Source organism: Chiloscyllium punctatum, chromosome 1 (genome assembly GCF_047496795.1).
Source record: "Chiloscyllium punctatum isolate Juve2018m chromosome 1, sChiPun1.3, whole genome shotgun sequence".
Taxonomy (NCBI): domain Eukaryota; kingdom Metazoa; phylum Chordata; class Chondrichthyes; order Orectolobiformes; family Hemiscylliidae; genus Chiloscyllium; species Chiloscyllium punctatum.
In genome coordinates, this window is record NC_092739.1 from 142,650,321 (window position 1) to 142,675,091 (window position 24,771).

The window sequence follows — 24,771 nt, forward strand, 5'->3', positions numbered from 1 at the left end:
CAGTGTTACAAGGGGACATAAATTTAAGGTGAAGGGTGGAAGGTGCAGGGGAGATGTCAGGGGTGGGTTCTTTACCCAGAGAGTGGTGGGGGCATGGAATGCGCTGCCCGTGGGAGTGGTAGAGTCAGAATCATTGGCGACCTTTAAGCGGCATTTGGATAGGTACATGGATGGGTGCTTAATCTAGGTTAGAAGTTCGGCACAACATTGTGGGCTGAAGGGCCTGTTCTGTGCTGTATTGTTCTATGTTCTATGTTCTAAAAGGTGAAGACGATACCAAAATTAGGAAACACAGAGTCATATAACAAGGCAAAGTCACCATCGTCCCACCTGACCATAAGGCTGCTCTGTCATTAGACAGAGGTGACTGGCAGTGGGTCACCATGAGGGTCACCATGTTTCTGGTGCGAGGAAAGCTTCTGGAGAACCCTTCATGGTAAACTCACTCAGGGCTAGAATTGAACTCATGCTGGTCACCTTACCCTCCATCACAAACTGGTCATCTGGCCAAATCAGCTATCTGATCCCAAGGTGAGGTAGGTAACTAAATGATGAGTTTTAGAATAGACAATGAGAAATACTTGGTGTCAGTCTTCTCGGTGGAGGACAAGGGTAACATCCCAAATATTCAAGAGAGGGGGGCAGAGCTGAGTGTGGTGGCCATCTCCAAGAAGAAATTAATAGAAAAACTGAATGGCCTGAAGGTGGATAAAGCACCTAGATGGACTACACCCCAGGGTTCTAAGGGAGATAGTTGAAGAGATAGTCTAGGCATTAATAGTGATCTTCCAGGGATCACTAGAATCAGGAAGGGTCCCAAAGGACTGGAAATTCTCTAAAGTGACACCCCCGTTTAATAAGGGAATAAGGCAAAAAATGGAAATTACAGACCGATTAGCCTAACCTCAGTTGTCGGTAAGATTTTGGAGTCCATTGTGAAGGATGAGATTTCTGAATACTTAGACGTGTAAGATAAAATAGGGCAAAGTCAGCACGGTTTCATCAAGGGAAGGTCATGCCTGACAAATCTGCTAGAATTCTTTGAGGAAGTAACGAGCAGGTTAGACCAAGGAGAGCCAATGGATCTTATCGACCTGGACTTCAGGAAGGCCTTTGACAAGATGCCACACAGGAGGCTACTGAGTAAGAGAGGCCCCATGTTGTCAGAGGCAAGGTGCCAGCATGGATAGAAGCCTGGCTGTCTGGCAGAAAGCTGAGAGTGGAGACAGAACAGTCCTTCTCAGGATGGCAGTCGGTGACAAGTGGTGCTCCACAAGGGTCAGTGGTAGGACCACAACTTTTTACTTTATACATTAACAATCTAGGTGAAGGAACTGAGGGCATTCTGGCTAAGTTTGCAGACAATGCATAGATAGGTTAGATTAGATTAGATTCCCTACAGTGTGGAAATAAGCCCTTCGCTCCAACAAGTCCACACCAACCCTCTGAAGAGTAACCCATTCAGACCAATCTCCCTCTAACTAATGCACCTAATACTATGGACAATTTAGCATGAACAACTCACCTGATCTGCACATCTTTGGACTGTGGGAGGAAACCGGAGCACCCGGAGGAAACCCGCACAGACATGGGGAGAATGTGCAAACTCCACACAGACAGTCATAGAGATGTACAGCATGGAAACAGACCCTTTGGTCCAACTCGTCCACACCGACCAGATATCCTAACCCAATCAGGTCCCACCTGCCAGTACCCAGCCTATATCCCTCCAAACCCTTCCTATTCAAATACTCATCCAAATGCCTTTTAAATGTTACAATTGTACCAGCCTCCACCACTTCCTCTGGCAGCTCATTCCATACATGTACCACCCTCTGTGTGAAAAAGTTGCCCCGTAGGTCTCTTTTATATATTTCCCCTCTCCCCCTAAAACTATGCCCTCTAGTTCTGGACTCCTCAACCCCAGGGAAAGGATTTTGTCTATTTATCCTATCCATGCCCCTCATAATTTTGTACACCTCTATAAGGTCACCCCTCAGACTCTGACGCTCCAAGGAAAACAGCCCCAGCCTGTTCAGCCTCTCCCTATAGCTCAGATCCTCCAACCCTGGCAACATCCTTGTAAATCTTTTCTGAACCCTTTCAAGTTTCGCAACATCTTTCCGATAGGAAGGAGACTAGAGTTGCACGCAGTATTCCGACAAGTCACCCAAGCAGGAATCAAACCCAGGTCCCTGGTGCTGTGAGGCAACAGTGCTAACCACTGAGTCACCATGCCGCCCCACCCCCCGCCACAGGTAGCATTGAGGAGGCAGGGAGGCCGCAGAAGGATTTGGACAGGTTAGGAGAGTGGGCAATGAAGTGGCAGATGGAGTACAATGTGGGAAAGAGTGAGGTCACGCACTTTGATAGGAAGAATAGAAGCATGGACAATTTTCTGAATGTGGAGAAAATTCAGAAGTCTAAAATGCAAAGAGACTTGGGAGTTCTGGACCAGGACTCTGTCAAAGTAAACTTGCAGGTTGAGTCAGTAGTTTGGACGGCAAATGCAATATTGGTATTTATTTTGAGGGGACTTGAATATATTATTGACCAGGCCAGACTACCTCAAATAAATCCAAGAATGTAGCCCAGACTCTAACTTTGCTGGTTGTTTTAAGCAGGTATAAATGGATATTCCAGGAGAGATGACACTGGTCAAACCATTTAGTTTTAAACAGAATTTAGTTACAAGGTTACCGAATGAAACACAAACAAAAGAGAACAGAATACAGAATAATGTAACCTATCTGAAAACCCCACAGATCATCACAACTTAATGATGCTATTCCAAATACTTGCAACAATCCCCATAAACACCACTTGGCACAAAAGGCAAAATCAAACACAGGTTCTTATAGGACAGAAGTCAGAGAGAGGGAGAACCATCTTGGACCTGCTTCTTTGGGTCCAGCGGCTTATTTTCCACACGATCACAAAAAATCAAACCAAATGAGAGAAGAGTCGAGCTGGGAGAACTGGCCTTTCCCCTTTCATTGTGCAAGTGTTTTTTTTTAAACTCAAAAGCCTTCTGCCTGGGGCAGTATATGTTAGGTATAATCAAACTGGCCCTAAAACCCTTCAACCCCAAACTTTTTGGAGTCTGTGTCATTTACTGAAAAAGAAAGCCAAGGACAGCATAACCTTGTTAAAGGAGCAGCTTCATCACAAATATAAAAGCAGGGATGCTCTATAAGGTTCTGGTCAGACTACATTTGGAGTATTGTGTGCAGTTTTGGGCCCCATTCCTCAGGCAGGATGTACTGGCCCTGGAGTGTGTTCAGAGGAGGTTCGCGAGAATGGTCCCAGGAATGAAGAGCTTAACATATGACTAACGTTTGAGGACACTGCGTTTATACACGATGGAGTTTAGAAGGATGAGGAGGGGATCCATTTGAAACTTACAGAATACTGAATGGCCTGGATACAGCGGATTTTGAGAAGATGTTTCCTTTTGTAGGAGAGACTAGGACCCATGGGCACAGCCTTAAAGTAAAGGGAAGACCTTTTAGAATGGAGATAAGGAGAAACGTCTTAAGCCAGAGAGTGGTGAATCTATGGAATTCTTTGCCACAGACGGCTGTGGAGGCCAGGTCATTGAGTATATTTAAGGCTGAGATAGATAGGTTCTTGAGCATCAAGGGGATCAAGGGTTACAGGAAGAACATAGGAGGATAGGGTTGAGAAACTTATCAGCCATGATTGAAAGGTGGAGCAGGCTTAATGGGTTGAATCACCTATTTCCTGCTCCTATGTCTTATCTCCCTTCAGGCCTGTTAGTGAAAAACATGTCAAAAAAATCTCAAACCCCCTTGGACCTAGCCCAAAAAAATGATAAAATTAAGCCATAGAATTCTATAGGATTGTATATTACAGGGAATCTATTCCACAGTTGCAGAGTATTCATCGTGGGCGGCACGGTGGCACAGTGGTTAGCACTGCTGCCTCACAGCGCCTGAGACCCGGGTTCAATTCCCGCCTCAGGCGACTGACTGTGTGGAGTTTGCACGTTCTCCCCGTGTCTGCGTGGGTTTCCTCCGGGTGCTCCGGTTTCCTCCCACAGTCCAAAGATGTGCAGGCAAGGTGAATTGGCCATGCTAAATTGCCCATAGTGCTAGGTAAGGGGTAAATGTAGATGTAGGGGTATGGGTGGGTTACGCTTCGGCGGGGCGGTGTGGACTTGTTGGGCCGAAGGGCCTGTTTCCACACTGTAAGTAATCTAATCTAATCTCAAGCAGTCCATTTTAATGTTTCTACTCTTCCCATCTTTGGTCAGCTAAATCTCCTAACTTAAATATCCACTTGCCATTTCCCAACTGCTTCTAGCTTCCTTTTTAATAAACACATCAAACACTGCCTGTAGTAGCAGGTAGCATGTTATCATCATTCTTTGAATAGAGAAGCATTCTCTGAAATCCATTTGGATTACGTGGTGACTATCGTATGTGGACGTCCCTTGGTTTCACTCTTTCCCACTCTGCACCCATTCAATCAAAGCTTACACGATCTTAAAGACCTCTTCAATCTTCTTTCTTGAGATGTGAAGCCAGACATTTCTGGTTATTTGCTCCTACATTTCTGGTCAATTATTTGTGTACCCACTCCAGGGCCTCTATTGATGACCATAACCCGTGGATGACAAGAGCAGAGGACCTTCTCATCAAAAGGAAGAAGGAACAAAGAGGAAGCAAGAATCTGGCACAGCTTTAGAGGATTATAGGGTAGCTAGGAAAGAACTCAAAAATGCACTGAGGAGAACTAGGCAGGGGACGAGAAAGCCTCGGCAGGAAGGATTAGGGAAAACCCAAAGGTGTTCTACACTACGTGAGGAATAAGAGAATGATCAGAAAGCGGGTTGGGCCAATCAGGGATAGTGGAGGGAGCTTGTGCCTGGAGTCTAAAGAGGTAGGGGAAGCCCTAAATTAGTTTTTTGCTTCAGTAATCACTAGAGACAGGGACCTTGTTGATAGTGAGACCAGGTTAATAGGCTTGGACAGATTGATATTAAGAAAGTGGATGTGCTGGAAATTCTGGGAAGCATCAAGATCTATAAGTCCCCAGGGCCAGACCAGAAATATCCAAGGTTACTACAGGAAGCGAGGAATGAGATTGCTGCACCTCTGGCAATGATCTTTGTATCCTCACTCTCCATGGAGTAGAACCGGCTAATTGTAAGGAGGCAGATGTTGTTCCTCTGTTCAAGAAAGGGAATAGAGAGATCTCTGAGAATTACAGACCAGTCAGTCTTACGTCTATGATAAGCAAGGTACTGGAAAAGATTCTGAGAGATTGGCTAATTGACAATTTGGAAAACCATATTTTGATTAAAGTTAATCAGCAAGGCTTTGTGAGGGGCAGGTCATGCCTCCCAAGCCTTATTAAGTTCTTTGAAGATGTGACGAGAGAAGTTGACAAAGGTCGAGCAGTGAATGTGGTGTAAATGGATTTCAGTAAGGTATTTGATAAGGTTCCCCATGGTAGGCTCATTCAGAAAGTTAAGAGGTATGGGCTACAGGGAAATTTGGTTGTCTGGATACAGAATTGGCTGGCTGAAAGAAGACAGAGAGTGATAGTGGGTGGAAAGTATTCCACTTGGAGGTCGGTGACCAGTGATGTCCCACAGGGATCTGTTCTTAGGCCTCTGTTCTTTGTAGTTTTTATAAATGACTTAGATGAAGAAGTGGAAGGGTGGGTTAATACGTTTGCCAATGACTCAAAGGTCGGTGGTGTTGTAGATAACAAGACATTGACAGGATGCAGAGCTGGGCCGAGAAGTGGCGGATGGAGTTCAACCTGGATAAATGCAAAGTGATTCATTTTGGAAAGTTGAATTTGACTGCTGAATACAGGGTTAAAGACAGGAATCTTGGCAGTGTGGAGGAACAGCAGGATCTTGAGGTCCGTGTACATAGATCCCTCAAAGTTGCCACCCAAGTTGATAGGGTTGTTAAGAAAGCATATGGTGTTTTGGCTTTCATGAGCAGGGGGATTGAGTTTAAGAGCCACGAGGATTTGCTGCAACTGTATAAAACCCTAGTTAGACTACACTTGGAATTTTGTGTCCAGTTCTGGTTACCTCATTATGGGAAGGATGTAGATGCTTTTGAGAGAATGCAGAGGAGATTTAGCAGTATGCTGCCTAGATGGGAGGGCATGTCTTATGAGCAGAGGTTGTGTGAGCTCGGGCTTTTCACACTAGAGAGAAGAAGGAAGAGAGGTGACTTGATAGAGGTGTACAAGGTAATAAGAGAATGTTCTCCAGGCAGAAATAGCTGTCACGAGGGGTCATACTTTTAAGGTAATTGGAGGACGGTGTAGTGGAAATGTCAGAGGTAAGTTCTTTATGCAGATAGTGGTGGGAGCGTGGAATGCACTGCCAGCAGTGGTAGTACAGTCAATAACATTAGAGGCATTTAAATGACTGCTGGACTAGCACATGTATGGCTTATATTGAGGGGTGTGTAGGTTAGATTGATCTAAGATTAAGATAAATGCCTGTCACAACATCGTGGGCTGAAGGGGCTGTAGTCAGCTGTACTGTTCTATGCTCTAACTCCAGTCAGTACTCAAAGGATGGGCAAAATTTCAAGACAGGGTTAGCATAATCTCCCTACGTTTCAATTCTATCCCTTTAAAAGTGACCAGTTCCTTAGCTTGCTCTTATTGTGACCTTGCTAACCTGTGACATATCTTTGTCACAGGTGCTTGCATTGATGTGCTTGCATTTCAAGATCTTTTTGTTCCTTTATCCCGTGCAGATACTCCTAAGTAATAAGCATCCCTATTCCTATCAGAGTATACCACCTCAGGTCTACCTAACATAATTGGCCAATTATTTGCCAATCTGCATTTTTATTAATGCCCTCTTACAATTTGTTAGCATAAAGGCAGTGTCTTTTTATTATTCTGTATTTTTGATTGTGAACAGAATTGCTTTAAAAGGCAAGCATTATTGAAGGTTTGTTGCATGTTTTTGAAAGTAAGTAACCTGATGCTCATTATCAGCACTGTTTACACAGCTTCTCCTTCAAGCCATAGTAGGAGAAGCTGCAGATGAGTCAGGTGTGCACAAATGGAGAGTCAGCTGGCAAAGAATGGCTTATTCATCTCTGGATTAGTGACCAGTTATCAATGACAGCATCTTCTGCCTGCTAACAGCTTTGTGATTGGTTCTCATATAGCTGAAAAGATTGGGGCTATGAACAAAATTGAGAGAAGTCATCAGATCTTCCCCAGTTTGCTACAGGAAAAGCTACTTTAAGCCTGAAGAAAACCATTTTATTTTTCCTTCAACAGTTGCTATAAAGTTGCTGTGACTTTTAACTAATAAGTCAGAGACCTCGGGTGGCATGGTGGCTCAGTGGTTAGCACTGCTGCCTCACAGTGCCAGGGACCTGGGTTTGACCCCTGCCTCGGGTGACTGTCTGTGTGGAGTTTGTACATTCTCCCTGTGTGTGTGTGTGGGTTTGCTCTGGCTTCCTCCCACAATCCAAAGATGTGCAGGTCAGGTGAATTGACGATGGTAAATTGCCCAAAATGTTAGGTGCATTAGTCAGGGGTAAATATAGGGGAATGGGTCTGGGTCGGTTACTCTTTGGAGGGTCGGTGTGGACTTGTTGGGCCAAATAGCCTGTTCCATACTGTAGGGAATCTAATCTAAGTCTTTTCTAAGGGTGAACCAGTAGCTTTGTGCTTCCTGTAAATTAGTAAAAACCTCTGGCAAAGTTCACTTTTGTTTCTGCTGGAAAAGTGTATACACTTACACTCTATCACCCAAGCACTGGTCCTCAAACATGGCAGGGAGCAGGGAAGGGTATCAGCTGTCCTTCCTCGAAAAAAGAGACAGGGGGCAGTGCCAGGAGGCATTCAGCTGGAGAAGGGACCACACACAGGTTCCTCAGAATTCTCCTCGCAGGACACTCCCGATCTGGTTGTGACCATCATTTCTGCCCTGCCTTCCTCCGGTCTGACCTTTGGAAATTGAAGCTGAGGAGGGTCCAGCCACCTTCAGCAAGAAGACCCTCAGCATTTTACAGTTGACCAGACACAAATAGCCCCGGGGTCGCTCGATCAAATCTCCAGGGTCAACTGGTACCGCTGCTGAGCAGTGGAACCTGGGACAATGTTAATGTGTGGTGGGAGAGAGAGAGAAAGAAAGATTTTAAAAAACTATTAATGGCATTTTAGGGGCAAGGGTGACAGTGCACTGTTATAAAGTATCATGTTTGTATGAATGTTTGAACAATATGTGTTTGTCTAACATTCTGTTTATCCCTGAATATGTGGTGATAATATAGAGCCTAAATCCAGGATGTACCATGGATTGATGTCTGCATTAACAGTTTGCTGCTGCAGATGGAAGAAGGTAGACAAGGTGTATGTGGGACAATGGATTATGCAAATACAATTGTCCATTGTTCTTAATTATCTCCTTCCTTTCCTTGCCTCCGTGTCCAAAAGTGCTGGTGCTGAATGAGGCAGGCAGTGAGGCATGGAGGTGTACATAAATTAGGGAATCGATGCATCAGGATTCCACTTTTCAGTCACCCAGCCTGATTTTGAATCTAACTTTTCATCACCCCATCCCTCACCAACCTTCACATCCAACCCCTTTCCAACCCCCCCAACTTCCCCACCCCCCTCCCCCCCCCCCCCCCCCCACCCCCCACCCAGTACGAGCCCCACAGACGAAAACGTGTACTGCCATTTTTAAAGTTTGGGTTTGCGAAGCGAATACTCCTCACAACTCTGTGCACCTAGATGAATAAAAATCAGATGTTAGGAATGTCAGGTTTTCTAAATATGTTTCCAAGATAGAATGAAGTTGGAGATCTGGAGGATAGTTAATTAGCATTCCATGAATACAAGGTCCATGTGATTCAGAAAGTCATGAAGTTGGGCTTTGAAAGGGGACAATCCAAAGCAAGCCAGTGTAGGATCAGATTGCAAATCTTCCTAAAGTTATTGAACCTCAAAGACAGTACGCAAGAATTTGAGAGAAAGGGGGTCTGAGAGATCAGAAAACAGAGGAAGTATGGTTTCTATTTCTCATCATGCTGACTGGAAGGGGTAGTTCATCTTCAGGTTGAAGAGACCAGGTTCATGAGGGTTTAAATAAAACTGGAAGTTTTCATTCGTTCTGCCTGAAAGGTGGGATCTCACCAGGAAAGTCAACAAAGTAAATGTTATTTGGCTGGCGAAGTAATAAGGAGCTGGGAATAGTTTTGGGCTTGTCACTGCAGAATTAAGTGTCCAATTAAGGGATAGAGTAAAATATAACTGTAACAGATGGAATTTTGGTCACTGTAAAAGTTAATTGGGGGAAAAATTCATCATAGCTGACTAAAACAAAAACAAGATAAACTTTTAGTCAAAGATGCTTTTAGTTTGTTTATTCTGCAAAAGGTTTAAAACATACCAAATTGTCAAGCCATCCTTTCAGTCATTCACTCAAAGTTTAAACGTTATCATTGGGGATTGCAATAAGTGTTCCAAATTATTATCCATCGTGTGTAATGTTACAAAATCTAGAGCGAATACAGAGTTGTCTCAGATTGGGTGGAGTTAACAAGCTGGTTCCTTGAACACAATGTTCAGATGAGATGGGACATTTCTATGTTTGTCTTGAACTGAAGGAGACACGAGAGGTTGCAATGCCAGAAATTCACACTCTGCTGTAAATCTGGCCTCACAGCAAACTTCTGAAAGAAGACAAATGTGACTTAAAGCAGCAGAAGCTACAATGTGACCTTTAAAATTGAAATGCCCATATTTTGTGTCATGGTTGCAAGGACTCTTTTACATTTCAGTCAAGGGTTTAACCAGCCCTGTAGTAACACAGATCTTATAATTTTAGCTCCAATTTCCTGTGCATGTGTATGACAGCACGCTCATGTGAACTTAATTCTTTTTAATAGCCATTTTGTTGATTTTCTTTTTTTTTTATTTTTTGGATCAGCCCCAGGCTCATAAAATAACACTCCAAGTATTTATAAACTAGCAAAATAACCAGAATTGCAAGAAAGAAATGTTAAACTTCCCAATTTTTTTTTCCCCCTTTGGAAATCAAAGGGTTTATGACCAGAGAAATAAATGACATGTTCCAGCAATCTCTAAAGGCCCGATAAAGTCAGGTTAAAGCTACATGCGGATTTTAAAAAAGGGGTCTTGGCTGTCTCGTGGTAGCTGGGCCAAGTTGACAGTTGGGCTCCAAGTTAAACAAATCATTGTTGTTCCTTTTGCTATGGAATGCCATCCATATAATACTAGCTCTGTGGAGCCAAGAAGGATATCTGGTAGTCAGTTGTTAACCGGGACAGACAGGCTTTGCTCAGCACCGACTCTACATCCTGCAACCAGTTTCTGGGTTTGATTTAAGGCTTGTTTTGGAGACAGAAATTACAGCTCTGGCACAGCTGTACGGCTGTGTTTCCTCACTAGGGGCTTAATTATGTTTGCACTGCTATCCTCGTTGTTATAATGTGGAAAGTGTAATGAGCTTTCTTCCCTCGCAGTAGCTTTCCTAGTGGGCACAGCGCAGAGCTTAAAATACTCGTGCTCTTAAGACGGGAAAATCTGGTGCCATTTCATATTAGCAGCCGTGGTTTTCTTTGAGATTGCCAATTCGAGATCGATCCAAATTCAATTCTCCCACAGGGATTACAGAATCGCGCAGCATAGACACAAGCCAATTGGATCATTGTGGCTCTATAAAAGGGCTATCAAATTTGCCCCGTACCCCCGCTCTATATTTCCATTAGCCCTCCCAAGTTTTTCCTTTCATGTCGATATAATATACAAATCCATCTTGGAAGTTATGATTGAATCTTCATCCACTTCCCTGTCATAGTCATCGGATTGTACAGCACAGAAACAGACTCTTCAGTCCAACCCGTCCATGCCGACTAGATATCCCAACCAAATCTAGTCCCACCTGTCAGCACCCGGCCCATATCCCTCCTATTCATATATCCATCCAGTTGCCTTTTATGTGTTGCAATCGTACTAGCCTCTACCACTTCCTCTGGCAACTCATTCCATACATGCACCACCCTCTGTGTAAAAAAGTTGCCCCTTAGGTCTCTTCTGTCAGGCATTTGTAACAGTGTACTCTGCATAAATAAAATTTTGTCACTTCTCCTGCTGTGTTTTTTTTTGCCACTGACTCCAAATCTGCATCTTCTGGTTATTGACTCTTCAGCCAGAAACAGCTATCACTTCCTGCACTATCAAAGGCACCAAATGTTATTATTTCCATATTTTTTCAAGTGTTGAGGCAATTTCTTCAAAAGCATTTTGAGGAATAGTTCTTAGCTTTGCAACTGTATAGAGTTAAATGATATTTAATTGAATGGAGTAGGTTCTCTTAAAAACATAAATTATTTGCATTTATATAGAAGTTTTCATGACCTCAGAACATTCCAAAGCATTTCATAGCCAATGAAGACTTTTGAAGTGTAGTCACTGTAATGTGGGAAACATAAACATTTTTAAGACCAAGAAAAGATCAATAGATTCACAAACCTGGTGCCCTTTGATTGATCTCAGCTCTATAATTCAGTTTGTATAAAGGAATTCTGGTTTAGGCTATTCTAACATGGGATGTCTCCCCGTCGGGTGTGGGACTGTCTGTTACAGAGACGCCGCCCTGATTGTAGATGACCTTTCACCCCAGGAAGTTTCTCCAGCCTTCCCTTCAGCTTCATGGTAATCCAATGTTGGAGGCTGACTGCAACAGACTTCAGAAATACCTGAAAAGTTGAAGCTGCTTTTAAATAAGCTAGCAGAGAGTGCAAAACATCTGTGGTCAAACTAGTATCTTTATTGAAGTGGTGCTTCTTTAAACATGGTATTTATGATTATTCTTTCTCTGAAGTCTTTAGAAGAATCAAAATTTCTCACTCTAGTTTCTCACCAAAAAACTACATAGAGCAGTTTAAGGCCGAAAGTAGGCCTGGACTTTGGCCTTGTGACTTGTTTATGGTCATAGAATATTAAAAACTAGTTGGGAAATATTTAGTTGCAAAGGCAGGTTCACCCTGAGATTATGGGACTATCTTTTGAGGAGAGATTCAGGAGACTGAGCTGGTAGTCTTTAAAGTTTAGAAGAATGAGAGATGACCTCATTGAAACTTACAAACCTTAAAAGGCTAGACAGGACAGATGCTGAAAGGATGTTTCCCCTGGCTGTGGGGTCTAGAACCAAGGACACAGTCTCAGAATAAAAGGAAAGCTATTTAAGAAATCTCTTCATTTAGAACAGGGGGCGAATCTATGGAATTCTCTACTCCTTGCACCGTCTTAAGTTCAAGATAGAGATCGATAGATTTCTATATAGTAATGACGTCATGGGGAATAACACAGAAGAATGGCATTTAGAGAGATGATCAGCCATGATGTAGAATGGCTAAAGGGGCTGAATGGCCTATTCCTGTTGCAATTTTCTATGTTTCCACATCTGATTGACTCAATATTACTTCCAGGAATAGACACTATTTATTTTTAAATCTGGCTGTTATAATTTTAGCATCTATAAATAAAGAAAACATCTTCCTACCAATGAATCATGATAAAATCCCAGTTTAGGATTCAGATTTAGCAGCAACATTCTAATTGCTCTGTCCTAGAGTCTGGGATTATATGGTGACATGTGAACTCGAGTTAGACTGTGTGGAAACATAAAGTTACTGAAAAGGCTGTTATCACCTTTGTCTAGACAGTCAATTCAGATCAATCATTTCAATTCAACTGATAGATTTTATGAAACAGCCCATTCAAATCCAGTGTGTTTTCGTTGCTAACAGAAAGAATAGAGTCATTTAATGAATTATTGTCCTGATTATTTTGCCACACATAACAATCCCATTATCTCAGCCTCCCGTCCATGTCACATCTTCCAAGCCATCCCCATATCATGTCTCTTCTCCCTTCCTATGCTATTCATCCCATGCTCCAAATCCTCCAGCTATCCTATTCAGCCCCTCAAGGAAATGCTCTTTCCTGCCTGGTCGGGGAGCAGAAGGAGGGTAATCTGCCTCTGAGGTCCCGTTACTTACTAATACTTTTGTTCAACTTCCCACCTTCCCCCAACCAACCAGTCCCACAGCTGCTGCCCCCAGCCATTGGCAGCTGCACTTGTGCCATGATGTGCAGCCTTCTATATGGCCCATATACTTCCATGTGTGCCAGGCACCACCAGATGTGGTCCTGAGACTAACCAATCAAGCAGTGTAGACATATTAAACAGAAATATTATTTGTGGAATGATTATAAACTCTTATTAGTGTTCCTGGGCTCTGTACAAATATATTGGATGTAGGATTTGAGATGAAACCACAGGTGCCCCCACCTCTGACTTTTGAATGTTGCATATGCACTCTACCTTTTTCAGTTAACACATCTTGCATATTGTTGCTTTCTCTTTGCCAGCTTTTGCCTACTGTTGCTTGTTTGACAGCTGTGGCATATTATCCAAACCCTCTCCACCCTTCTGTCCATCTTTAAGAAGCTGCTTAAAATCTCTTTCTTTGATTGTGTCTCAATGACATCCTAATGCCTTCTGAATGAGTGTGTGTGATAACGCTTCTATGAAGTGCTTTGTTTACATGAAGGCCACTAAATAAATCAAATTGTTGTTTCTGTCATTTCTATGTGGGGTAGGTTTTGTGATGCCCACCAGTAAAGTGGTAAGTGGACGTATTAAATCTGGTGAGAGGTATTCTTGCCATCTACTGACCCGGCCCGGACCTGTCTGAAGTTTTCCATGGTGTGGTGAGGTGGTGGGGGTGTGAGGAATTGGCTGGCCTATGCACCCTTCTGTCAGTGAGAGAAACTCGTTTCTCTGCTGAAGCAGTTCAATACAATAGCTTTAAAATGACAGCTAGACCCTTTAAAGCCCAAGGCAGGAAGCAATTCTTCACACTCTGAGCAGTGCAAACATGCAGCTCCCTTACCCAAAGACCGCTGAGACTGGGGGCCAATTGAAAACTTCAAAACAGACTTTAGTTAGGCAAGAGTCACACTAGGGAATTGGGCCCTTTGGTCCAACCCATCCATGCTGACCAAGTTTGCCAAAGTGAACTAATCCCCCTTGTCTGTGTTTGGCCCAAATGCCTCGAAACCTTTCCTATTCATGATTTGGAGATGCCGGTGTTGGACTGAGGTGTACAAAGTTAAAAATCACACAACACCAGGTTATTGTCCAACAGATTTAATTGGAAGCACTAGCTTTTGGAGCACTGCTCCTTCATCAGGTGATAGTGGAGGGCTCAATCCTAACACACAGAATTTATAGCAAAACTTTACAGTGTGATGTAACTGAAATTATACATTGAAAAATACCTTGATTGTTGAGTCTTTCATCTGTTCAAATACCATGATAGTTTCACTTCTTTCATGTGTAAATCACAAAACCTTTTTTTAAAAGTTGCATTCTCGGGTTAGCTGTAACAATGGGTGTTAGCTAGAAAATATGTTGAAGATGTTAGCCCCCTGTGTTCTCCGTCTATACCATGATGTTTAGATTGATTCTAATCTAAAAAGTGAGATAACAAAGTTTTACATGAATTCATGCAGTTTTTGAGCAAAGTACAATGTAACTCTGCAAGTACAAATTCACCCCACAAAATATCTGTGTGCATGTGGGTCTTTGTGTCTGTCTGTGTGTGTGTCTGTTTGTGGGGTGAATTTGTACTTGCAGCGTTACATTGTACTTTGCGCAAAAACTGCATGAGTTCATGTAAAACTCCGTTATCTCACTTTTTAGATTAGAATCAATCTAAACATCATGGTACAGACAGAGAACACAGGCAGCTAACACCTTCAACATATTGTCTAGCTAACACCAATTGTTACAGCTAACCCGAGAATGCAACTTTTAAAAAAAGGTTTTTTAAAAAAAAGAAGTGAAACTATCATGGTATTCAAACAGATGAAAGATTCAACAATCAAGATATATTTTTCAATGTATAATTTCAGTTCAATCACACTGTAAGTTTTTGCTATAAATTCTGTGTTAGGATTGAGCCCTCCACTATCACCTGATGAAGGAATGGCACTCCAAAAGCTCGTGCTTCCAATTAAACCTGTTGGACTCTAACCTGGTGTTGTGTGATTTTTCATGTTCCTGTCCAAATGTCTTTAAATGTTGTAACTTTACCTGCACCTGCCACTTCCTCTGGCAGTTCATTCCACATGCCTCAGTGTGAAAAACTTGCCCTTTAGGTCTCTTTTAAATCTTTCTCCTCTCACCTTAAAAAATGTCCCCTTGTTTTGAACTGCCCCATTCGAGGGAAAAGACCTTTCCTCTTCACCTTATCATTGCCTCTCACGATTTTATAAACCTCTATAAGATCACCCCTTGACCTCCTACACTCCAGTGAAAAGGTCTATCCATTTTCTATCCTTATAACTCAAACTCTCCATTCCCGGCAACATCCTTGGAAATCTTTTCTTCACCGTTTCCAATTTAATAATAACCTTCCCATAGAAAGGTGAGCAGATCTGTGCACAGTACTCAAAAATGACTTTACCAATGTCTCAACTCCTATACTTAATGACAGCAAGTATGTTAAATGCCTTCTTCACCATCCTGTCTTCCTTTGATGCAACTTTCAAAGTACTATGCACCTGAACCCCTAGGTCTCTCTGTTCCACAAACTACCTCGGGCCCTACCATTCACTGCCCTGGTTGCATAGACCTTTAGACCCGATGTAGCAATGAATGAAGGAACATCTCCAAGAGACTGAATGGCTTCCTCCAGATTGTATTTTCTGGTGTCCCACAGGAGCAAGCCAATTCTCAGATGCACTGACATGACACATGGCAACATGAATAGTGAAACAGCTAAGACTCTAACGAGGGAAAGAGAAGGGAAATCTCCAAACTCCGACACAGTTCTGGTGGGAGTTTGGGGTGGGACCAATTAGATTAGATTAGATTACATTACATTACATTACAGTGTGGAAACAGGCCCTTCGGCCCAACAAGTCCACACTGACCCACCGAAGCGCAACCCACCCATACCCCTACATTTACCCCTTACCTAACACTACAGGCAATTTAGCATGGCCAATTCACCTAACCTGCACATCTTTAGACTGTGGGAGGAAACCGGAGCACCCGGAGGAAACCCACGCAGACACGGGGAGAATGTGCAAACTCCACACAGTCAGTCGCCTGAGGCGGGAATTGAACCCGGGTCTCTGGCGCTGTGAGGCAACAGTGCTAACCACTGTGCCACTGTGCCGCCCACTATTTTTAAATGATACCGACACTACCGATACCGACCAGATCTAGTGATTACTCAACTTTCCACTAATGCAGTTGAGCTGAAAGCTTCCTGGGTAAAGTTATTAGGGATAGGCAGAACTGAGGTTTCAGTCAGTTCAGTCATGGTACAGCAGGCTTGAGGGACTGAATGGTTTAGTGATGTTCTTCGTTCCTACGTTCATATGTGAAACAATTGCTTCCATTTCCACCAGTTTATCTGTCACCCTCTACACATTTTATCCTTTGTGTGCTTTTTGTTTTCAGAATATTTCTTTCCCATGACTTTTGTCTAAGTCACCCCTACATTAGTCTTTGCCTCATTTCTACCAATCAATTTGCTTTTACGCATTTGCTCCATATTCCTTTGGCTGAAATGTTTTGACATTAACATTGCCATCATTCACTTCTTCCCTCTCTAATTACTTCACCTTATAGATTTTATTTTTCCAGCATTTTTTCCTTCCTAATTTAACTATCCCATCAATCCCCCATCTGCCAATACATTAATACTCCATCTGTCCAGATGTGCTTTGTTCCTGCAGAGTCACTCCCCTCTGATCTAGAACTGGTGCCTGTGACATTGAATCCCACTGCCTATCAACCACAGGATAGATTTTAGTGGTAAAAACATGGATTAATTAACCAACCCAATGTAAATTTATAATGTCTATTTGTTGGCTAACTGGTAAGGTCAAAAGTCTTTCCCAATACTTCAAAGCCATGCAATGATTTCCCTTATTTTCCTATCTTCTAATACACAAGAGGACAAGTAATCCTGAAACAATCATTCCTGAACTCCCCTCATGAATCTATTTCCCAGTCTCTTATATTCCACTGCCCAGAAAACAGGCATGTCAATACCAATGTCATTGGTCCTACATTAACCTCAATAACTTCTTTCTATCCCCTTTCCAAATATTCTATATGTCCCTTGCAACAGCACCTGGAAGGCAAAACGACATTCTGAGCTAATATTCCAGGCTAACTCATGACTCCAAACTATAACCCACTCCAACTATTAAACTCACCATCACCTCTATATTTCTAGCTACACTGTGGGTCTGCTCATTTCGTTCTCTTGAGTCATCTTTCATTTGTACGTGCTACTGACCTTATTGCTGTTCCCCAAATCATATGGTCCCCACAGGAAGAGAAAGTTTCAAATAATTTTGAGGAAGTAAATCGCTCCAGGAAAGGGAGTAGGTTGATGAGTTTAATATTTGGCGGGTAGTTTGGAAGGAGTGCTGGTCAGGACTATTATAATCTTTCTTTTCTGCCTTTCACTATCTTGAGGGAAGTCACCCAGCTTTCTTCCTCCTCTATCTGCTCCTGATTGTACTGATACAATTCTGGGGGGACACAAGGAACTGGCTATTGAGTTGAAAGGTCAGCCATAATCATATAGAATGGCAGAGCAGGTTCAAAGGGCTGAATGGCCTACTCCTACACCTGTTTTCTTCTTAATCTCCTGCTACATAAGGAGACTCCCATTTCCCCAGTGATTCAGATTGCCTCATGTCCATGGTCAGGGTTTTGAGATTGGCCAATTGTATCATAAGAATACACCCTACATGTGTATGTCACGGGATTCATCATACGTTTTCACTTTGTATAAAAGCATGAGCTTTCTTAAATGGTAGAAGACATCTTTACTTGCTAACTCATAGGTTTATACAGGATCAGGTAGTGAATTGAGATAGCACATAATCACAGATGGTGAGATTTGAATTCAATGAAAGAAATCTGGAATTAAGAATCTACTGATGACCATGAAACTATTATCAATTGTTGTAAAAACCTATCTGCTTCACAATGTCCTTTGCTAATATCCTTCAGGGAAGGATAGCTGCCATCCTTACCAATCTGGCCTACATGTGACTCCAGACTCACAGTAATGTAGTAGACTTTCAACTGCCTTCTGAAATGACCTAGCAATTCCCTCAGATCAAGAACAGCGAGCGATAGGCAATAAATGCTGGCCAGCCAGTGATGTCCATGTACCACAAGTGATTAAGAAACATTACCTAGTATCAATTCCCTGCTTGTTCCCCATAGCCTTACACATTATTTCCATCCAAACAATCATCCAATATCCTTTTGAATGCCACAACTGAGTCTTCCCGTCAGTGCATCCCATACCCCAACTGTGTGAAAGCATTTTTGGTCGCCTCGCATTTGTTTATTTTGCAAATCACTTTAAATTTGGGACCTCTCATTTTTGTTTCTTTTATAATAAGGAATACTTCCTCCCTATCCACCAAATGCAGCCCGCTCATGGTTTTGAAAACCTCTATCAGATCTTTTTTTTTTAGCCTTCTTCACTTCAAGGAGAACAGTCCCAACTTTGTCGGTCTGTCTTCAGAACTGAAATTTCTCCTTCTGGAACCATTCTAATAAATCACTTCTGCACTGTCTCCATTGAGTTCCTTTCCATAATGTGGTGCACACAACTGAATGCAATACTCCAGCTGGGGTCTGATAAGTGTCTAGTACAAGTTCATCATCACCTTCAACATCATTGTTGATTGCACTCCTGACTTGTCCTTCTCAATGTCCTGTCCAAATATACACCCAGGTCCCTTTGTTCCTGAACCCCATTTAGAATTTTAAAGCATTAAAGAATTTTGTCTATTTTAAAGCACTCAGTCACAGCAGTGTGTATTATCTACAAGATGGACTGCAGAAATTTGCCAACGATTCTTGGACAGCACTTCCTAAGTTTATGACCACTTCCAACCAGAAGAACAAGGACAGCAAATACATGGAACACCACCATCTGCGGGTTCCATCCAAGCCACTCACCAACCTGACTTGGAAATATATTGCCATTCCTTCACTGTCATTGGGTCAAAATCCTGAAACCACTCCCTAAGGGCATTGTGGGTAAAACTGCAGCACTTCGAGAAATCAGCTCACCACCCCCTTCTCAAGGGCAACTGGAGGGCCGACAATAAATGCTGACTCAGCCAGTGACACCTACATGCTGCAAATGAATTTTTTAAAATCATTGTGCAATGTTCTTCCTACCAAAGTGTATCATATAATACTTCTGTACACTGAACCTCATGTGCCACCTACCAGATCACTCAACTTGCCAATGTCCTTTTGGAGTTCCTCACAGTTTAAAATCCTTTATCTCATCCAACTACTTTGTAACTGTCTTCTGTATACAAACATCCAGGTTATTAATATGTATCAGGAAAAGTAAGGGTCTCAATACTGAACACTGGTGAACTGCACTACAAATCTTCCTCCAGCACAAAAAAAAGCCATTTACCATTACTTTCTGCTTTCAATCACTCAGCCAATTATTTTATTGCTTATGTCAATGTTATTCAATGACAAAATTTTCTGCACAAGTCTGTTGTGTAGCACCGTATCAAATATCTTCTATAAGTCCATATACTCTACATCAACAGCATTACAGCCTCACTGTTACCTCATCAAAAAACTGCAGTAAGTTAGTTAAACATGATTTCCCTTTAGAAATCCTTGCTGGTCCTTCTAATCAACACAGTTCTTTCCATGCACTTACTCATTTTATTCCAAGTAATTATTTCTTAAAGTTCCACAGCACTGACGTTAAATTGACTGGTGTGTAATTGCTGGGCTTATCCTCACAATTTTTCTTGAACAACCTGTTTACAATTTTCCGGTCTTCTGGCATCTTCCCTGAGTCTAGGGAAGGCTGAGTGACTAAACCTTATGCTAATCAGACTCAGGGGTGACAAGAGGGGAATTCATTCACCTGTCCCTTCCAAACACTATTTCTACAGACATATCATGATACACATCAGAATAAAATGCATCAAAATCCAACAATTCCTCTGGGAATTTCTCTCAGACCTTCCCAGAAATTAGGTTAACAAAATCTGAGTTAACTTGCCCCTTCAAATAATTTATAAGTCGATCTTAAAATGCATTTGTGTGGTTCAATTATTTGTCCTCTCTAATACAACTAATGGGCACAACTACAGTCAAAGATTGGAAAAGTTCAAGAGCCACAGTGCCTCAGTGGTTAGCACTGCTGCCTCACAGCACCAGGGACCCGAGTTTGATTCCAAGCTGCGGGTGATTGTCTATCTGGAGTTTGCACATTCTTCCCATGTCTGCATGGGTTTCCTCCAGGTGGTCTGGTTTCCTCCCACAGTCCAAGGATGTACAGGTTAGGTGAACTGGCCATGCTAAATTGCCCATAGTGTTCATGGATGTGTAGGCTAGGTGCATTAGTCTGGGGAAATGTAGAGTAATAGGGGAATGGGTGTGGGTGGGATAGTGTTCAGAGAGTCAGTGTGGACTTGTTGGGGCAAACGGCCTGTGTCCACACTGTAGGGATCCTATGATTCACTCCTCTCCTATTGTAAATGCTTCTTTTTATAAGTGATACATGACACCATTAAGTTGGAGTTTACTAGAAAACAAAGTAAATGTGAAATGTAATCCCAAATTGCTGAGAAAACTCCGATGGATTTGAACAGTCACCTCGAGATGGTGGCCTAAATTATAAGTTATTCAGGCCTATTTATTTTTTCAGTCGTGAATTGTTTTTTGAGCAGTTTTGGGGTGAGGCTGCGCCAACTTTTTGAAGCTGTGCATCAACATTTCTGAGTTTTTTTTAAGTTGGTATGCTAAGTCTTTGTGAAATATTTGCTACCCTCTTAGCTCCAGTTCTGGCTTATCCGCTGCTGTCAACCAGGGTTCTGATTTGCCAAAAATATCACAATTCCTGCCAGAAGCATAGAACTTTAACTCCAGTATTTTCTTTTGGATGCTACTTGCAATTGTACAAAAACATCTTAATCCTCTCCCTCAAAACATTCTTTGCCTTGTTAGCTATTTCTGCTATTGTTATTATTAACCTCCTTCCTATTTGCTTTCCTTCTGTTTCCCCACTCTTCCTTTATTGTATTAAATCATTCCCCAAATTCCTGTTGCCTGTGCTGCTGAGTCAAATTGAAGTATTCCTGCAATTCAATGGCTCTTACGTGCTGCCTTCACAAGTGTCCGTGCCTTTCAGTTTTTCTGTTCCACTTTCTGCTTGAGCAGAATATCAAAGAAAAACTGAAGTTGCCAGCGGTGCCAACAGCCCGTGGGTGAATTGAAAGAAAAGGGTTGAAGAATCAAGTTTCATTTTGAGGCCTAGGTACTTGTTTGACCCTGGAGAGGTCTGTTGTTCAGAGTGTTGTGAATGAGTCTGTGGCTTGGAAAATGATGTAAATGTCTTCCAATTTTGACTCTGGTCATTATGTTTCTTTACATGATTACACTCTCCGTAAGGTTTATTTTGTTTGGCTTATAAAGATGCTGTTGTACATTAATTTCATTTTTGCTCTTTGTTTAAAAGAAAATAAAATGACTCTTTACTGGTGCTACCTTCTAATTGTTGCCCTCGGTGACTGAAGATCATGTTACATCAAAGGAGTAAAAATATTTAAAGTAAAAGTTTTAATAGTTAAGTATCCACTGAATTGGCTTGATGCCCTGGGCTGGCCACTTTATTGCCTGAATACAACCAGACAGACCACCCATGCTGCAAATGTTCCACTTTGTATATTTTGAGTTATTGTAAGTTTTGTTGTTTTCTTTTTCTCTTATTAGCCTGCCACGACTTGGCGCATTTCTACTTGGGTATTGTATTTATGTGTCAATAAGTGTTTTGTTCCACATGGCAGATATTAGACGGGGGTCCTCCTGCCCCATCACCTGACACAAAAAGATGTGAGGAAAACCGTTTTCACTCAGTGAGTGGTTGAGGAATGGAATGCACTGCCTGGAAGGGTAATGGAGGGCAGGTTCACAATTAAAGAGGATATTGGATGATTATTTGGATAAAACGAATATCCAAGGGTATGGGGAGGAGTTAATGATGCTCAGTTAACAAGCTGGAAACCCTCCTACTGCACTGTGACACTTCTTGTGAGTCTGTGAAGAAAGAAAAATTGGGTGAAGTCACTGAGGTCTACAGCACAGAAAAAGTCTGCTACCGGTCAAAAACAAGCGTTTCTAATCTCAGTTTTGTGACTTTCTTTTTACCTCACTCACAGGATATGGGCGTGGCAGGCAGTTATTCAGAAGGTGGCGGTGAGCTGCCTTCTTGAGCCACTGCAGTCCATTTGATGTAGGTTGACCCACAATGCTGTTCGGATTGAGTTCCAGGATTTTGACCCAACGACAGTGAGGGACCAATTGGGACGAGAGAACGATCACTCATTTGATGAGTCGATGGGTCGAATTGCCTCCTTCCACACCATAACACTTCTGTGGTTCTGTTTAACAGCAAATGTTGGATAACCAAGTCCTGTGTCCAATACAGCAACCCGTCTGTGTCCTTTCTATTGTCACAGGAATCTAACGCTCAAAACTAAGAGCCTCACTTCAGGAACACAAACCAGTAAACTGGAAAGGCACAGCAAACCATTATGATTCAACCTCACTGAGAAACTGGCACCCTTTTGTACACCAGCCTGAGGGATAGGATGGAAGAATTTAAACATGAGTTTAACTTTCTCTTTTAGATGTTTTGTAGGTAGCCATTCATTTGCTTTACTTTCATGTGAGACTTTTGTTGTTCAAAGTTTGTGAGATTTGTAGCTCGGGTGCTCATTGTTATGGTTCTGTTCACCGAGCTGAGAATTTGTGTTGCAGACGTTTCGTCCCCTGTCTAGGTGACATCCTCAGTGCTTGGGAGCCTCCTGTGAAGCGCTTCTGTGCTGTTTCTTCCAGCATTTATAGTGGCTTGTATCTGCCGCTTCCGGTTGTCAGTTCCAGCTGTCCGCTGCAGTGGCCGGTATATTGGGTCCAGGTCGATGTGCTTATTGATTGAATCTGTGGATGAGTGCCATGCCTCTAGGAATTCCCTGGCTGTTCTCTGTTTGGCTTGTCCTATAATAGTAGTGTTGTCCCAGTCAAATTCATGTTGCTTGTCATCTGAGTGTGTGGCTACTAAGGATAGCTGGTCATGTCGTTTCATGGCTAGTTGGTGTTCATGGATGCAGACTGTTAGCTGTCTTCCTATTTGTCCTATGTAGTGTAGTCATGATTCCACCTTCTGCTGCAGCAAGATTCAAACCTGAGTCCCCAGAACATAACCTCCAACTCTGGTTTAACAAAAATACAAAGAACTGCAGATGCTGTTCAATCAGAAATAAGAACAATAATTACTGGGAAAGCTCAGTGGCTCTGGCAGCACATCTCTGCACTAACAGTCCAGTGATAAACCAACCTCTCCCTGATAATGGATGGAGCTCCATCCTAACCAACGATTCCAGGGCTCACATCTTTATCAACCTACTCATGGTTAATTTTGCAGGTTAATTAGCCTTTGACTGGAGAACAATTCCTGATGAAGGGCTTACGCCTGAGAGCTACATTAGAGTGGTGCTGGAAAAGCACAGCCAGTCAGGGAACAACCAAGGAGCAGGAAGGTCAACATTTCAGGCAAAAGCCCTTCATCAGGACAAAGGGCTTTTGCCCGAAACGTCGATTTTCCTGCTCCTCGGATGCTGCCTGACCTGCTGTGCTTTTCCAGCACCACTCTAATGCAGACTCTGATTTCCAGCATCTGCAGTCCTCACTTTTGCGTTATGCCTGAAATGTTGACTCTCCTGCTCCTTGTTTGCTGCTTGACCGGCTGTGCTTTTCCAGCACCACACTCTTCAATGCTAACCTCCAGCACCTGCAGTCCTCACTTTCCCCTCCTTAATGAAAAGCATGTTTTTTTATCGACACTATCTAACAAATTGCCTGAGACTGCTAATGTCGTCTGTGATGGCCTGGTAATGCAGCGGTATAATAATTCACACTCTGGAAGAATTCTTACCCTTTTTTTACCTTTCATGTTCAATTTTATTCGAAAGCGCTTTTCTTCTGAGAAATATTTTGCTTCTTCCTGTCAGGACATTGGTTGTGATTTGATACAGTTCTTAGTACTCAAGTGATCAAAGGGTATGGGAGAGAGCAGGAACAGGGAACTGAGTTGGATGATCAGCCATGATCATACTGAGAGGCAGAACAGGCTCAAAGGGCCAAATGGCCCACCTCAGCTTCAAATTTCAATGTTTGATGAGACAAGGGGAGTATGTTGTACTGGGCATTGTTGAAATGAAGTCGGAAACTGAGCCACTCCTTTTTTTCACCTTGATCAGACTGACTGTGAGTTTTAATTACAGGCAGCAAGGACACCCACCAACTGATAGGGTTATCTTTAAACACACAGCTCCGATAATGTGATTCAGGCCCAGTGAAGCTGAGACCCAATCATGAGGGAGGAATGGGGACTTCCTTGCCAATAGGCCACAACTGCCAGGGGCAGAACCAGGGTGGGCAAAGGAAACCCAAACAAGGTTAGCTTCAAATGTTCTTATGCACCAAGAAAACTCAAAGTCTGACCCTCCATTGACATACTGAAGGAATGCGACACAGTTCACCTTGAGACCTTTCTGATGAAGTACTAAAATCCAGGACCATATAACGAACTGAGGCTGCTGGAGATCTGAAACAAA